The following is a 16,221-nucleotide window of genomic DNA, read 5'->3' on the forward strand; positions in this document are numbered from 1 at the left end:
GGGAGTGGGGGTTGATAGGAGCCGAGTAGCTCATTTTTTGCCCAGAGGCCCTGAGCAGGTTAACCCGACCCTGCCCCTTCTATCTTGCAAAAGGAAAGTACAGGGAGCCATACCTTTTAGAATGTCTGATTAGGTAATTAACTAACACAATAAAATGGGCATTCTCTCTGGACAGTTTCTGTGACCTCATGAGATGGCCCAATTGATTTTCATCAAGTGTGTGCTGTAGATTAAAAAATGTTTTTAATTTATTTGGGGAATAGCTGCAATCAAGACGATCGTGAGACCAGTTCAGGACATCGCTCCATCGCGTTCCTGTCTCGACTTAAAGCTGGTAAAGTGAAGAAATCCCACACTAAAAATCTTTTTAGAGAATGAAAGTGAGTTTCTTTCAGTGTCATATGGTAAATGGACTTGTACTTGTATCGTGTTTTACTAGTTTTCCGACCACTCAAAGCGCTTTTACACTACATGTCATTCACCCATTCACACCCATGGCAGGGACTACCATGCAAGATGCCATTGATACACCGCCGGTTAATTGTCTTGCCCAGGTACACATGGCCATGGACTACAGAGCCGGGAATCGTACCGCCGATCCTCTAATTGAAGGACGGCCCGTTATACCATTGATCTACACTCGGCCCCATATTCAGCTAGATACAGAGGCAATATCAGATTTATCTCAAACATGAACGTCCCATCCTGACTCTCCCGGTTGCTGATTGCATGCGGCCACACAAGATACGCGAGTTTAAATCCAAATAGTCAAGAATGCGTTCCAGTTTTTATAACACCATCAAATCGAGCAGGAGCTCAAATGAATCACTGTAAGCCTGCACCACACATTTGGTTACATTTTGAGGCTTGGGAGGGAAAGTAGTTCATCAACTATCTTTCTGCTGTCACTTTCAAGAATTAGGAGAGCTTTAGAGCTGTCAAAGCCTGATCCCTGCAGGTGGTGGCTAATCAGACACAGGTGTGTTAATATAGAATGGAGATGTGTCACTTTGAAATAACAACGTGCTTCTGTTAAGATTATGATGCAATTAAAAATTCCTGTTGCATGTTTTGCATGCAAAATGCATGTTGACAGATGAAACCTCTCATGTGACCCTGTGGAAAATGGCAGCTGTCCTGAAACTGATGCTTAATTTGCAACAAAGAAACACAGCTACAGTGCAGTGGTGTTGATTACCCTCACACCTGTGATTGTGTTTATTAGACATAAAAGCAATGGCTCATGTTTCCTTTTGTGACGTATTAAATAATATGATGCTTTATATAAGAGTGGCAACTAATAGATGGCGGTTAATTGATCCTGAATGATAAATACAGACAAAATGAGGAAAAGAAACTCAACATGTGTCACACTCGAACAATGGGTGTGTGTGGAAACCATCAGTGATTTTAGTTTTCAGTTCTGCAAGTATATGGCTCATTATTTTAGTCAAAGGTTCATTGTAAATCCAAGCCGTGACTCTTAGCTCTTTGATATATACGTGGCTGATGAGACTTTACTGAACACTGAACTTGCCTTTTGGGGTTTCTTTACCTTCATTTTTCTCAGTTTAAATAGCGATGCCAGTCTCACATTTGGCTGTTCTCTACACACTTTGCTCTCTTAAAAGATGCAACAGTGCAGTTTGGCAGCTGGCACAAAGGGAGAGTTAGGAGACAACTTATTACCCAAGACCAGAGCAGGGTTTGCTAACATCCACATCCAAGACATCCAACATCCAAAGTACACATTTCTATCAAAAATGCAAAGAGAGTTTTCAGCTTTTAGAGGAACCTGTCTTTTTTTACTTTAAAATGCAAAGTGAACTGGCAGGGCGAGTGGGAATCTGGGCAGGATTTATGTCGGCAACCAATGAAAGATCAAACACATTAAAACTGGGAAATGTTTTACTTGCTTTATAATCTGCATTTATTTATAAGCACAGAAACAAATGATCAAAGCAGGTAAGACAGGGAAATATGGAATGTGTAGGACAAAGAAGATGAGAACTTTATTAAAGATTCAAACCTCAAAAGGAAGGAATAAAATAAAACAATCGAGATGACAGTAAAAACACGTCAAAACTAGATTAGAAAGTAGATGAAAGACAACCAACAGTAAAGTCATGATGAAAAAACACAGAAAGAAAAGGGCAAATAGTTTTGTGTTAATAAGGAAAATACATGAAACAGATGGGTTCATCAGATTCATCTATCTTTTAATGCACTGCGACAGCCGTGGCCGTACGTCCGTCCTTCTGTACGGTACGTCCGTCCGTCTGTCCGTCCTTCTGTACGGTATGTCCTTCTGTCCTTCTGTACGGTACGTCCTTCTGTCCGTACGGTATGTCCTTCTGTACGGTACGTCCTTCTGTATGGTACGTCCTTCTGTCCGTACCGTATGTCCTTCTGTACGGTACGGTACCTCCTTCTGTCCTTCTGTACGGTACGGTACGTCCTTCTGTCCGTACGGTACGTCCTTCTGTCCTTCTGTCCGTACGGTACGTCCTTCTGTCCTTCCGTACAGTACGGTACGTCCTTCTGTCCTTCCGTACAGTACGATACGTCCTTCTGTCCTTCCGTACAGTACGGTACGTCCTTCTGTCCTTCCGTACAGTACGGTACGTCCTTCTGTCCTTCCGTACAGTACGATACGTCCTTCTGTCCGTACGTTACGTCCTTCTGTCCTTCCGTACAGTACGGTACGTTCTTCTGTCCGTACGTTACGTCCTTCTGTCCTTCCGTACAGTACGGTACGTCCTTCTGTCCGTACGGTATGTCCTTCTGTCCTTCCGTACAGTACGGTACGTCCTTCTGTCCGTACGTTACGTCCTTCTGTCCTTCCGTACAGTACGGTACGTTCTTCTGTCCGTACGTTACGTCCTTCTGTCCTTCCGTACAGTACGGTACGTCCTTCTGTCCGTACGGTATGTCCTTCTGTCCTTCTGAAGGGTACCTCCTTCCGTCTGTGCGGTATGTCTGTCCTATTCTCATGAAGGTGATATCTCGAGAAAATTTCTTCGAATTCGGCAAAAACATCCACCTTGACTCAAGAATGAACTGATTAGAATTAGGTGGTCAAAGGTAATGGTCACCACGACCTTACAAAATGCCATAACTCAATAAAAACTCAGTAACTATGCCAATTATGACAATTTTACACAACTCTAATAGGATAAAATGTTGAAGTGATGACATGTTGGACAGACTGGTTGGCGGATGCATACAACCGCAAGGCGAGTTTTAATCTTTTATTTGACTTTGTCCTTTTCTGAGTATTGTTGGGGCTCAAACATCACACATATTTCCTTTACTGTGACGTAAACGTTGGTAGAAAACAATTCTTCTCGACCACCATGACATGTACTGTTCTCTGACCTTCGCCTCGATGGAAAGCATCGTCCCATCCCAGCTGAAGCCAGAGAAAGTGGCCTAATGGTCTGTGGCTGCCAGGGAATCTGTCAAAAACTGCTTTTTTGGAGTCAAAGAGCCATGACACTGAGCTGCACCGAGGGTGTGTAGAGAGAGAGAGAGAGAGGCTCAAGGGAGCCCTGAGGCACTTTGGGAACAATCTGGTCCTCCTGATGCTCCTTATCAGGCGACTGGTGGCCTCATCAGCCAGCCTGATCCTGTAGCTCACAGTCATTCAGAATAGTTTCTTTTCTTTTCTACAACCTGGGTTCTTACTGATATTTGTAGTTTAGGCCATCATTCCCACCAGTATAGTACTCAGGTTGATTACTAAGACCTGGTCAGACAAGGCCTGATAGTCGTCCGATCAGTAAACCACACATGCACGGATAGTTTTACTGTAGAATAAAGGATTATAACCCAAATTTCAGGTGGATTTATTTTTGCCTCCAAATACAGTTTAGGCTTGTATTTGCAATTATTTTGAACACACAATTATCATAACTGAGTTATGATCAAATCCACAAAAATAGGTCTTAAGATGTAATAAACAGGAATGATCTGTTTGAGAAAATCGCATTCATGTGTGTCAGATTTTCTTTTTTTTCGGTACAATGGTCTGTCTAGCATGAGGAGCGGCTGGATGATCTCATCCTATACATCCTGACCCTCTAGTGAGAACCTCCACGAGGAAAAGGGTTTGAGGTTATCTTCACCTTTCCTCCTTTCCACAATCATTAGAAACAGACAGGTGAGACATGACCAGCGTTATTGTACGGTGTCAGTGGTGGACCCTGGGAGGGTCGAGTACCTCTCATTGTTCCCGGAGAGGTTTCCTCCTGCTCTGCTCCATGAGACAGTCTGTCAGGCGTTTCAGCTCAGATTCTCCAGCCTAAACAACCCATTTGTTGTCTGTTATCAGGTTTGGTTTAGTGTAACCAACTAAAACAACTTGGTTACAGTTCAGCATCATGTTCATGGTTTAAAGTAACCATTGTTGACTGTTGGTAGAGAACCGGGATGCACACACCAGTGTCTCAGACTCTTTGCTCCTTTAGAGGTGCTGCGCTGCTACATTACGTCACGCTACCTTTGCTACTAAGAGACAACGGTCATTTTGAGAAGTTTTGCCATCAGTGTTAACTACTTTTTAACACATAACAACTAGACAGCGCAAAATCTACACCCCTAAATAAATATATGTATATTTAAATATTTGCTGCATTAGTGATATTTAAATATTAGATATTTGGAGCTACGTGGTCGTGTTCGGCTCTCCCCGTCTCTTCAGCTGGATGTTAGAGGGGATTCAGCTGTCCAGGAAGAATCAAGACAGACTGCAGGTTTTCTCTGAGTCGAGATGATGGATGAGCTGATGCTGGTGTTACTTGAGGGACCCACAATTCAAGACGTTACTGCTGAAGGGCCGAGGGATCTGTGGAGGGAATCAGCACTAAGGTTTGAACAGGAAGGGACGGAGCAACCAGTGAATTTCTGATGGATCTGTGAAGAACATGACAACCGCTGGATTTTATGTACCAGGAAATAGTTTGGACAAAAGTATCACAAAAAACACAAACTACAAAGAATTTGGTTTGGATACTGTAATAAAGCTTTTTTCTCTTCTATGCCATTCTTAAGATTTAGCCGATGTTTAACTGCATAAGTTAAGGTGACTTAAAATGCCAACCATATTTTAAGTTTATGGCAAACAAAAGCTGATAAAGGTTAATATTTAAAGGTTAGTATTGAGAACGGCCACAAGAGGTTCTTGTCAAGAGAAGCAGAAGTTTGATGATGTGTTTGGTCTCAGGATGAAAACACTGCTCGGTCCGTCTGTCTGTCTTACGCTTTGGTCCAGTTCAAGATACCTGCCCAGTCTGACGTGACATTTGGTATCAGCACACCCGGCGACAGGGGCCCTGAAGTTAGTCTTCATGTCCTGCTGAAAATTTCCACCTGAGCATATCGAGTATCAAATTTTAAAAGGTTTAAAAAGACTAAAGACTAAAAAGACTACTGGCAAGCGTGTTCTTTGTTCCATTCACCAGCTTCATAGTGCGGGCTGTATTAAAGATTTCAACCTCTTTGACACTAGAGAGGCTTTTCATATTCAGCTTTAATCATAGTTACACCGTGTGAGGTATGGTCTTTTGTGAATTACCTGTTACTTTCGTTCACTTGTGAAGTAGCCTGATATAGAATCATTTGCCCCGATGGAAAATCAATACATATTTTAGACTCACCTGTGAAGGCACAAAGTTTGTTCTGTGAAACTCCTCGAGCAAAGGTAAAGTGTGTGAATGTAGGAAGCGGGTTCAAGCTGTCACACAGAGTTCTTGCTGCTGGGAAATGGGAGTTCCTTCATACAAGTTGTCTGGGTGAGCCAGCAGCTTCCCCTTCTGTTGTATATATGCAGACATTTCCATGGAGAGGATGGATCCTATCAGCCATGATCCGCCTTGTTTTCCTCATCATCAGTTCACAGCGCAGATACATATGTTTGCTGGCTGCCCCTGATTTTCCTGGCACTTTTCTGACAGCTTCTCCCAGGTTGTCGTAGTTCTTGGCAACACGGAGCAACGCATCCGAGTCCAGCTTGTCTGTGGAAGGAAAGTATTGGCTTCTCTACTGCTCTCTGCAACGTGGTGCATTCGAGCATGTGAGTAGGCTGCACGTGGATTGCCAGACTCTTATGATGAACTAATTCACCAAACCTAACATTTTTTTAAATGATGATACTCCAGAATAAATTACGATTTTTTAAGTTTAGACACCTGGCAATGGGGCCTTTTCCATCACAATCAAGGTTTACAGCTTATTGTCTGTATTTTAAAACACAATGCAGTGTGTGTTTACAACAAGCACGGTGTTGTATATAAAAGGAGTAAGATCCTTGTTTAACATGACTATTGTGGCGCTGTTTTATCATCTGAATCACGATGATCATATTCACAATCCATAGCAGGCTTATGCTGTAGATTGCTATCAGGTATTGTACTTTTATAGTGAGAGCACTGGAGTGGAAAAAAAATAGTCTCGGGCTCATTTGAGACCAGAGTCTTTTATTGCCAATTCAAAGCTGAACCGCAAAATGATGTTAATTCAACAATGATTCAAACACGTTGTTTTTATTTTATTAAAGAAAAGGAAACATTCACATAATGAAGATCTAGTTGAACGCTGGCGCTTAATTTGATCGATAAAACCAGAGAATCGTAATATCTTTATTAATGTAGAACTTTATTCTCAGAGCCTAAGTGTTGTCTGTCTCCCTCCAGCTGAGCTCTCCGGAATCCTAAAGTGAGGTGATGGAGCGCCGCGAGGAAGAGACTTGCATATGTATGCAAAGCCTTTTAAGTGTGAAAGCCAAACTCAGTCATGTTTCAATTCTTTTTAAGGTGCATGTTGGTTGTCCAGAGGGCAGCACTCTCAATTTTCATATTTTAGCATTAATATCCAACAGGGCATTCTTCAGTGGGATAATGTGGCTCTTGCACCGTCACCAGTACCTATATACACATTACTGTTGTTTAGCGTGTATTGTACACAGAATATGTAAACTAATAAATTCAAATGTTGGTAACACATTGCTCTTGGCTCTAGATTTAGTTCTTGATGGACTGATGAAAGCAACAACAATGTGGTTCATCAACAGAAAGAACATAAAAACAATTAACATGTAAAAGAAAAAGAACAACTATTTGCACAACAGTAGACGTTTTTGCCCTCTGAACTTTTGCATTATCAAGTAAACAACTACAAATCTTTGTGCAGTATTTCTTCACTCTGTTACTTCCTAACCATCAATATCAGTATCAATATAACAGTTGCAATTACAACAATGAACCCAATTACATACAGACACAAGCGGACACGAGTGCATTACATCAGCTCTAAACACCCAGCAGTGAGTGGAAAATCACGGGTGGAAGCATTTCGTTTTTTTCTCAAAATTTGGATCATATTTCCCACAAACCCCTGCTGCTGTTGCAGAGAGTAAATAATCTCCTGTCCCCTCACTGGCATCCTATTTGTTTTGAAGAGCTCGAAGCATAAGAGCCCTTGAGAAATAATAATACATGTTGGACAAGTGAGCTAATGTCAAGTTGGAAATCAGCAGGTAGTGACGCAGGGAAAATAACTGTGTTGCTTACAAAGTGAACGCACTTCCTGTTTTATTCTAAAGCACGTCAGGAGCAGGATACTCATCACATTAGCTGATTCAAGTTTAGCCCACATTGAGATTCTTTAGTATTGCTCAAGCTCCAAAAACACTGTATCCTACTTTACCCATCATGCCACTCAAACAGTCAACAACACGCCTTCTGTTAAAAATGTTCAGTCTCATGACATCACCACGCTTTGGGAAAATAACCTGAACTCGAGACCCAATTATTAACTTTTTTCAGGGTTTTAACCAGAACCTTGTCATGGAGATGGCTTATTTATTGGATCAAACATTGATTTTCAAACAGTTTGAAAGGTGTCGTTGCTGTTAGCACCGTTAGCTCCTAGCCATCAGCTCAGCTGTTGCCATGTTGAGAGCCGTGTGGAGGCAATCCCTCAATCGTGGATATGCTCAGAATTGATCACCCTTAAGATAATGATGTCAAACTCCGATGGGTCCAGACTTCACAAAGCTCCATTAGACACAGAAGGAAGTATGCAAATGTTTTCACAGAGCGAGTGCTGGCCATGATGGCTAGAGATTAACTTTATACATACAATCAGTAGAGTGACCCTTAAACATCTTAATCCCTTTTTGGGGGTCATCATTTTTTGAATTGTAAAGTACTGCATGTTTGTACATGACGTTAAAACAGCTTGATCAAAATAAATGGACATTTCTCTCAATTTAAGGCAGCAGCACTTGCCCTTTTGGTCAAATAATGTTAAGGCTGAGTGTCTAGACCTGCAAGCTGCCAAACTGCTGATTAAAATGCGTCTTTCATGACGCAACGGCAGCCAAATCCGAACACCATTTTGAATAGGATTAATCTGCATAAAGACCACAATCCTTCAATTTAAATTGAATCGGATTCGCTCCCTGATTAATGTGGACATTAACATGAACACCTTACTGATTTGTAATTCCACAGTCACAGCATTGAAATGGCAGTAGCTACAATGAAGATTAGACTCAGTAATACTTGAGTCACTGATGCCTCTACAAGTATTAACATTAATCCCACTTAGCCTTTAAAATTCATACATTTCTTAAACCCGAGTATATCAGTAAATGCAGAGTCGTGTATCTGAAGACTAATGACTTATTTTCATTAGTATAAATGCAGTTACACTATGCAGACCATACAGCATCGCCATCAGCCCCTTCGACAGCACTCTCACACCAGCAAGCTGTTTTGGAAACATGTAAAAACCAACGAGAAGTGGCAACACTCCTACAGTTTATTAACAGGACTCTCGGTTTGCTGCCATTGTAACAAGCACACGGTGAACAGGAGAGGGAGGCGGAGGGAAATGGGGAGAGAGATGGGTGGACATTTGCATCTGTCTGTAATTCTGATGAGACACAGCCACGTGGGATGCCACTGGTTGCGCTGGTGGGAATATGTGTTGATACATGCACGGACATCGGGCATCGAATAGAGCAAGATACACCTCCTCATATACATTTTAGCTAAACATCTGTCACATTCCTGTGCTTCTGTGCTAATACCACATCTGGACCGCAACACTTTCACACTGAATGTATGAATAAATCAGACGAACCGCATTGTAGCGCTACTCCGGAACTTGCAGAGATTTACAAGGCTTCAACAGATATCGTGCATATGGACTCACATTCATGTGGCAGATTGCTCATATTCTCGAGCCCCTTTAATTGAAGTGTGTGACTGACATGAAGCAGCTTTGAACGATCTTCCTCCTGCACACTCACCAGTATCTAACTGATTGCAGTGCCTCTTAGCCGATGATAACTCCCACTTCTTCAAAACAGAATTAGACTGCGAGGTGGAGCTAACATTTATTCCCATTGTTAAATCAATAAGAAAACAGAGAAATTCACAAATAAGCACCTTAGATAAAGGGAGATGCATGGTTATAAAAAATGCTTTTGATGGTGTAAGAGTATTCCTCCCGCTGATCCTCCATCTCTAAGTGTTGGACCGTATCTTGACAAACATGCTGCCAGGCAGAATAATCGCGTCTTCCACTCTGACAGATGGAGTGGCAGATCTTTGCAGGAAGGTTTTGATCTGGTCCTTGGACATCCTCCTCTGCTCCGCAGGAGATCGCTGGCTGAGATGATGGAGGCAGTTGGTGCTTTTGAAAGTATTGGAGTCTTAAAAACCGGCCTTTTCTGTTTCAGAGGGAAACTCGACGCACACGGCCAAACAAAATGAGCAAGACTTTGGTTTGAGTGGCCAGAACTGGCTCCATACAATGGTAGCATGTTGATAAAAACGCATTACATTTTTCATAAAAGTTGTTAAATAATGTCCGTGTACTTCAACAGTTTCACTGCTTTGGGCTCTTTTTTTTTTTATGTGAGCATAGTCAGCCAGTTTTGTGGCATCAAACAATCCCACTTGAGGCCAAATGGGCAACATTGGTATTCAGAGCATTGATATAGCAACAAACAACTATTAAATATGCAACGTATCCTCATGCAACGGTTCGGTTCCTATTCCTCATTTTTCATGCATTTTCCTACAAATGTCCAGCAAAACACGTGTCAATTTCTGCTCGTTACGTGAATACAGTCTTTTCAAAATAAACTTCTGTCTTCAAAGGAAACAACTTAGTTAGGTTTAGGCAATAAACCTACTCAGTCAGGTTTATGAATAGATCGTTGTTTGGGTTGAAACAACTAGGGAAGTGCCGTTACTGAAGTATGCAAGTTATGTTGCAAAATAATCAACGTTGACTTCTCGTTTCACACAGGTAATGAACAGCGGTCTCCTGGCCGAAAGATCGCTGTTTGTTGTTGCCATTGTTAGCGCTGTTAGCACTGTTAGCACTGTTATCTTCTAGCCGCCGGCTCAGCCGCCGCCGTGTGGAGTCAATAAATTTGCTCCGAATTTTTGCCTTGGGCATCTTTAAGTCTGTAGTTGTGTCTGCACCCAGTTTGACCGATAAAGTGTCTTGTATATATAGATTATTTCTATGGTTCGGTGCTGTGTGTTACACCCCTGTACTGCACACCAGACTCACTAGACTCCACTCCGATGTGAGACTGTTATCCAGCCTGAGATTCCTGCTTGTGCTCCATAAATGAGCAACAGACCTCTTTTGTAAAAGTGATCAGAGCAGCAGTCATTTGCATTTTGCTGAGCCAGCGGCATGATGTCGACTGATCATGACATACCTCATGGTAATTATCTATGAGAATGCAGCTGTAGCATGATTACACTCTTTTAAAATATCCTCTTGCTCTGATGAAATTTGGAATTTTGATGACGGTTTAAGATCTAAAGTCGCAGCGAGAACACCGCCCGCAAATGCTCCCAGACACTCCAGAAAAAAACCCCGCATTCACTTCTGTGCCCGTTTGATGCTGTTTTCATAAATTATTGATGCACCCGTCCCGCTTCAGCCTTGCCTCCAACTTCTTCATCCTGGGAGATTATCAATGAGAGCTCCCCTGTAATTCCAACAAACAGCTTCCTCTTTTGTTCCCATCTGCTCGGCGTAAAGGCTGGAGCAGTGAGGGCCCTCCGTCATGTTGACGGGAGGACAGACTGGAGCCGACAACTCCAGGTGCACCGTCTGTACCTGTCCCACCTGGAACACCCTCAATACTGTTGGATAGCGTTAATGTCGGGCAACTTGGCAGCTTTATACTGCCTTCCTCGACATGTCACAGCCGAGATTAGTTTTGTGTCCCCAAAAATAATCAATGTGGAGATAAAGCTGTGAAAGACGGGGACACGTTGAGTCTTTTTCTCTCCTGAGACAATCCAACAGCTGTTTCACTGTGCAAAGGTGGAGGGCTGTAATTGTTGTGTCAATTTGCAGATGGTTTTATAGAAGGAGGTACACTTCTATGATTGAATGAAGGTGAGCACCAGGAAAAAGCCAATTAGTACTGCGATGGATGACAATAGAGGCTTCTGTACATTTCCTCCTGAATTAATAGCGATAGAGACTAAATAGTTATGTAATTGATCTTGTATAGCAGCCTCTGCAACACCATCCAGTGGGATATGAGGGTCTGCAGCCTGTTTGTTGTCTGGTTCTTTCTTTCTGCTTTATACAATTTAAAATCCGGATGATTCTGGTGACGCTTTGGTGTGTCAACAGGAACACTGGGAGCCTGGGTATGATCATGATTTTTCGGGACATCCTGGTTATTTGTTTAAAAATGTAATTTTGTTCATTAGTGTGACTGTACAGTGAAAATGCTCTCTGTGACTTCGCCAGTCGTAGTGTTCGACATCACTGCTGCACTTGTTTTCTCCCTGAAGAGGGGACGCTAAATTGCCATCATAATGCAAACTGAAAAAAAAAATGGACCGGCATTAACTGCAACAGAAGATAACAGATAGCTCAACGTGTACAGATTAACGGGCTCAAGATTGGTTCATGAGTGGACAAATTTGGATCAGACAGTCTAACAGTGCTTCCCCATCTTATATTCAGCGCTGCTGGCTCTCCTGGTGTTACAGTTCCCATTATCACGGGCAGGGGAAACAGCAGAGGCTAATCTTTCCATGACCAAGTAGATTAAGCTTCCAAAACACTTTTTTTTTGCATAACAGGAGCAGAATTATTGTTTGCAAAGTGCTAAGGCAACAGCACTCTGACCTTGTGCTGAGTATTACTCATTCGCCCTCTGCTGCAGTTTCACATACAGTGTGTGTGTGTGTATGTGTGTGTGTGTGTGGGTGTGTGTGTGTGTGTGTGTGTGTGTGTGTGTGTGTGTGTGTGTGTGTCTGCTGCTTAAGCAGCTAATTGATATGTGAGAGATAATTACATTGGGATGAAATCTATTCATTTTTTAAAATCTGAACAAAAGTGTTTGCCAATACAGGCCAACACTGCGTGTTATGACAGCAGGAATACAATGACTTGACTGTGTTCTGTTTGGCATTGAGCATTGAACACACATTCAATTATAATTAACCCGGTGGATGCTGATAATCATACCAGGACTGTGTCATCTACAGCAGCAGTTGTTGTGGCTTCAGGATATTAAAGTCTGTGTGAGATCAGGAATGTTCTTTGCATTTAGTTGCCTCTGAACAAAACTAGACATGTCCACTTCCTGTTTGGGTTAAATCATTTGTGGCATGAATCAATCCTACACATTTTGTGGCAAATACCATGTGGGCTCAAAGAACAACACATATAATAGACAGATTTCGACCAATCATTTTCTACTGATGCTTTTGTGAGTTCAGTTTCTACCAGGTCTGCATTGGTACGTACCGCTTACTGGAAATAACAAATTGCCTGCACTCTGAAGTCCAACATCACAAAAGATCTTTGCTTTTCCCGCAATTTAAAGATGATATACTCTTTAAAGATTTCCAAACGGCTTCTTCCTGGAGGGCTGATGTTATACCTCAGGGGTTCCTTGTGGTGCCATTAGTGCTGTTTCTAATGTGTGGCTCACAGGTAGAGCGGGTTGAACTCTAATCGGCAGATCGGTGGTTCGATCCCCGACAACTCCAGTCAAAGTCCTGTATGTTGGGCGAGATGCTGAACCCCAAATCATGTGTGAATGAGCATTTAGAAAACATGAATGCAAGTCCATTTACCATTGGGAACCCTTTTCATCCAAAGAGTTCTTCAGAGATTGATGACAGCATGGAACGTTCCTCCCAGCCACACCCCCAAAAACTGTATTTGTGAACCATGATTGTTGTGCGTTGAGCGGCACCACATCACCCCTGGCCCATTCAGAGTCTCATGAGGCGGCTCGACGGGGCTAACATGGCGCCATCTTAAACTGTTAAACTCAAACCATGGTACGGGTGTAGAAAGATCTATGGGATATTAAAGGGAATATAAAAGGGTTCTTGGTAGAACCTTTTGAGTGTGTTCTAGATGAAACCCTTGGAATATAAAAGGGTTCTTAGTAAGATTTAGCAGATTTGTAAAAACAATGAGAGTGTATAATGGCAGTAACAAAGATGACATCGTATGATTATGCGTGATAGCAAGTTTAGTTTACTTTAAGCCGTCTCTTTAGTTTAAAAAAAGGTGCTACAAGGAAAAAGATAGGGTTCTCCTCTGGAGACAAGCTGTAGAACCATATATGGTTCTAGTTAGCGCCTTTATTTCTAACAGTTGTGATATTTTTACTCTGGACCTAAATAGTGGAATGTCAGCCAGGTTGACATTGCCTCCCATATTCATGCCACTTATATCCCTTCATCGCGGCGGTCTACGTTTGCATTTTGGCATTTCAGTGCAAGCTGTGAAATGGACATTTGCGTTGGGGTGGTGTTAAACGAGGGGAGGCTGAGCTCTCACCTCCTTGGTTCTCACTCTTAACAATTTACAAACCCTTTGATGTGTTTACTGAGTCTTTCCATTCTGTTGCACTCCATTTCTTTCGCCAGCTCTTTTAGAAGGCCAAGGACAAGTAACACTGCCACCGCTAATCTCCCATTCCCATGTTTTATCACAACGACAGAGAGGGAGTTGTGATAGAGCAGTCCGCAGGCCGAGTAATCCTTTTGACAAAATTGCGGGCACTGTTTATTCAACGCCTTTGACTGCAGCACAGAGGAGAGGCTTCATATCTCGAATAGGAAGCACACACTGGCAACCTGGAGAGCAGCGGCGTTGGCTTCTTTTTTTTTGATGTATTGGTGTTTGGCAGTGTGCTGTCAACTTGGTTTGAAACGTCTTGATCCATTGTCCAATACTGAGGTTCAGATAAAGGCTATGATGTCATGTTTGCCATCTTTTATGATGGACTTGTTTTGCTTTAGGAATCTGAATTATCAGGGCGATGGCGTTGTGTTCGATGCCAGTTTTGATACTCGGCAGTTCTCAATACTTAGCTCTCAAAAGGTTTTGATGGTCGATACCTAGTCCTAGCCCAAAGAGATGAAAAATGATTAAGTTGTAGGAGGATTAGAACTTATCTTAGCACAGTGGAAGCCAAGCAGCTCTATCCGCCGAGCGGTTGAAATTCCCCCCCTGCAAAGTACCCCTCTACAGTCTCCTGTGTAGCCGCTCAGGTAGGCCTATACCACATTTAATGTACTGAAAACAAAAGCGTAGACTTCTACCCTCGCAAGGTCCATTAGAGAACAATGCTCGATCTTACATTCACGACGTCCACTTAACCGGCGTCCACGTTGGCAGGGCTCTTTGTCGTCCGCCTTTTGTCTCGGCTGCTTGATCCCCAAACAAACAGTCTCCTTGCCCTCCTATTCATTTTTCAAACCCAAAGCCATAATATCTCCCTAGACGGCGAGCGCTACTCCATCCATACATTCCTCTAAGTGGAGAGCTCCAGTGCATTCCATTAGCCTCTCGAGCAGAGTGTTAACCTTAGCCTTTGTAGCGTAGCAGGAAAATGGCTCTGGAGGGAGGACTCCGTCACTTTTCCTACGTCCGCTGTGGTTCTCCAGTGCGTAAAAGTTCCATTCACTCTCAGAGTGCTTTTAAAGTAAAAAAAAACACAACAACCCGAGACTCTATTGTTCCCTGCTCTCAATCAATAAAACATATGCCTCCACATGTCGGGGTTTCGTGAATATTTAATCCCACCACTTGTTTTCCTTTTATCTGACAAATCACTAAATAAAGATCGGGAAATCTTTCCTACTCACTTTCAATTGTTTCCTTTCATACGCCCCATTTGATGCTAGGAAACAATAAGCTTTGAATCACAAAGGGATTGGAAAACCCCTGTTGAAAGTACTGTTCTTTAATATCAGTTACGTCTGACCTCACATACCGCCCTGCCTCAGGTTTCCATCAGATATTAAATGTTCACGCACACCTACTGTATCCCGTTTCACATCTCATTATTAGAGAATTGTGTTAATGAGATGTAAATGTATTTCAGTTACTCTCTGTAACACCTACCCAACAGTGCCTTAAATTTAAGGTCTTAACCATGTAATTAGAGTCAAATATGTCATTATTCACAATTTCAATCTATTAGCCTTTACAAATGGTGCCATTAATGTCCAAGTCAGTGCTCAATACTGTTGTATAATCTTCCAACAATTATACGTGTGATGGTTTTCAAAGAGAGATGCTGCCACTCAAACAACAGGGAGGATAAAACAGACGAATAATTCAAAGCTTTCCATTTCAACTTCCCAGCAGTCAATGTTTGGTCAGGACGTGTGGGTAGATTGATACCAGATTAAATCAATATTTTTTTTTTAAGGTACAATACAAAGTAATGTGCATTTCAAGTGACTGTATGTACACGTTGTGCTCTAATAGCAGAAGCATCGGTCCTGCTGACAGTTTGTTTCTGTCATTGTTATGCCAGTTGTCAGCTGCCAGCCTACATTGCAGCATTCTTTTAAAGGTGTAAGAGCATAGATAAAATGATGAAATGAAGGATGCATGCTTTAAAATGTGTTATCTAACCTCAGCAGGCCCACCAGCAAGTTATTGTCCAACTTTAAGGTGAGGAGAAATAATATGAATTATTGCAGAGATGGTGCATCGGGTACACAGCATTTATTTTTCAAGTTCCACCTGCTCCAGAGCTGGCCTTCCTTCTTGGCCATATTTTCAGTTATCTATTATATTATTGCCTCGGTTTTGCAGCAGAACTCGTACAATTGTAAATAATAGATTAGTGTTAGAGTAAGCACGGTCTGTGTCTGTGCTAACATACTACATGCTGCATCACAT

This window comes from Pholis gunnellus, assembly GCF_910591455.1.
Source record: "Pholis gunnellus genome assembly, chromosome: 13".
Lineage (NCBI taxonomy): Eukaryota > Metazoa > Chordata > Actinopteri > Perciformes > Pholidae > Pholis > Pholis gunnellus.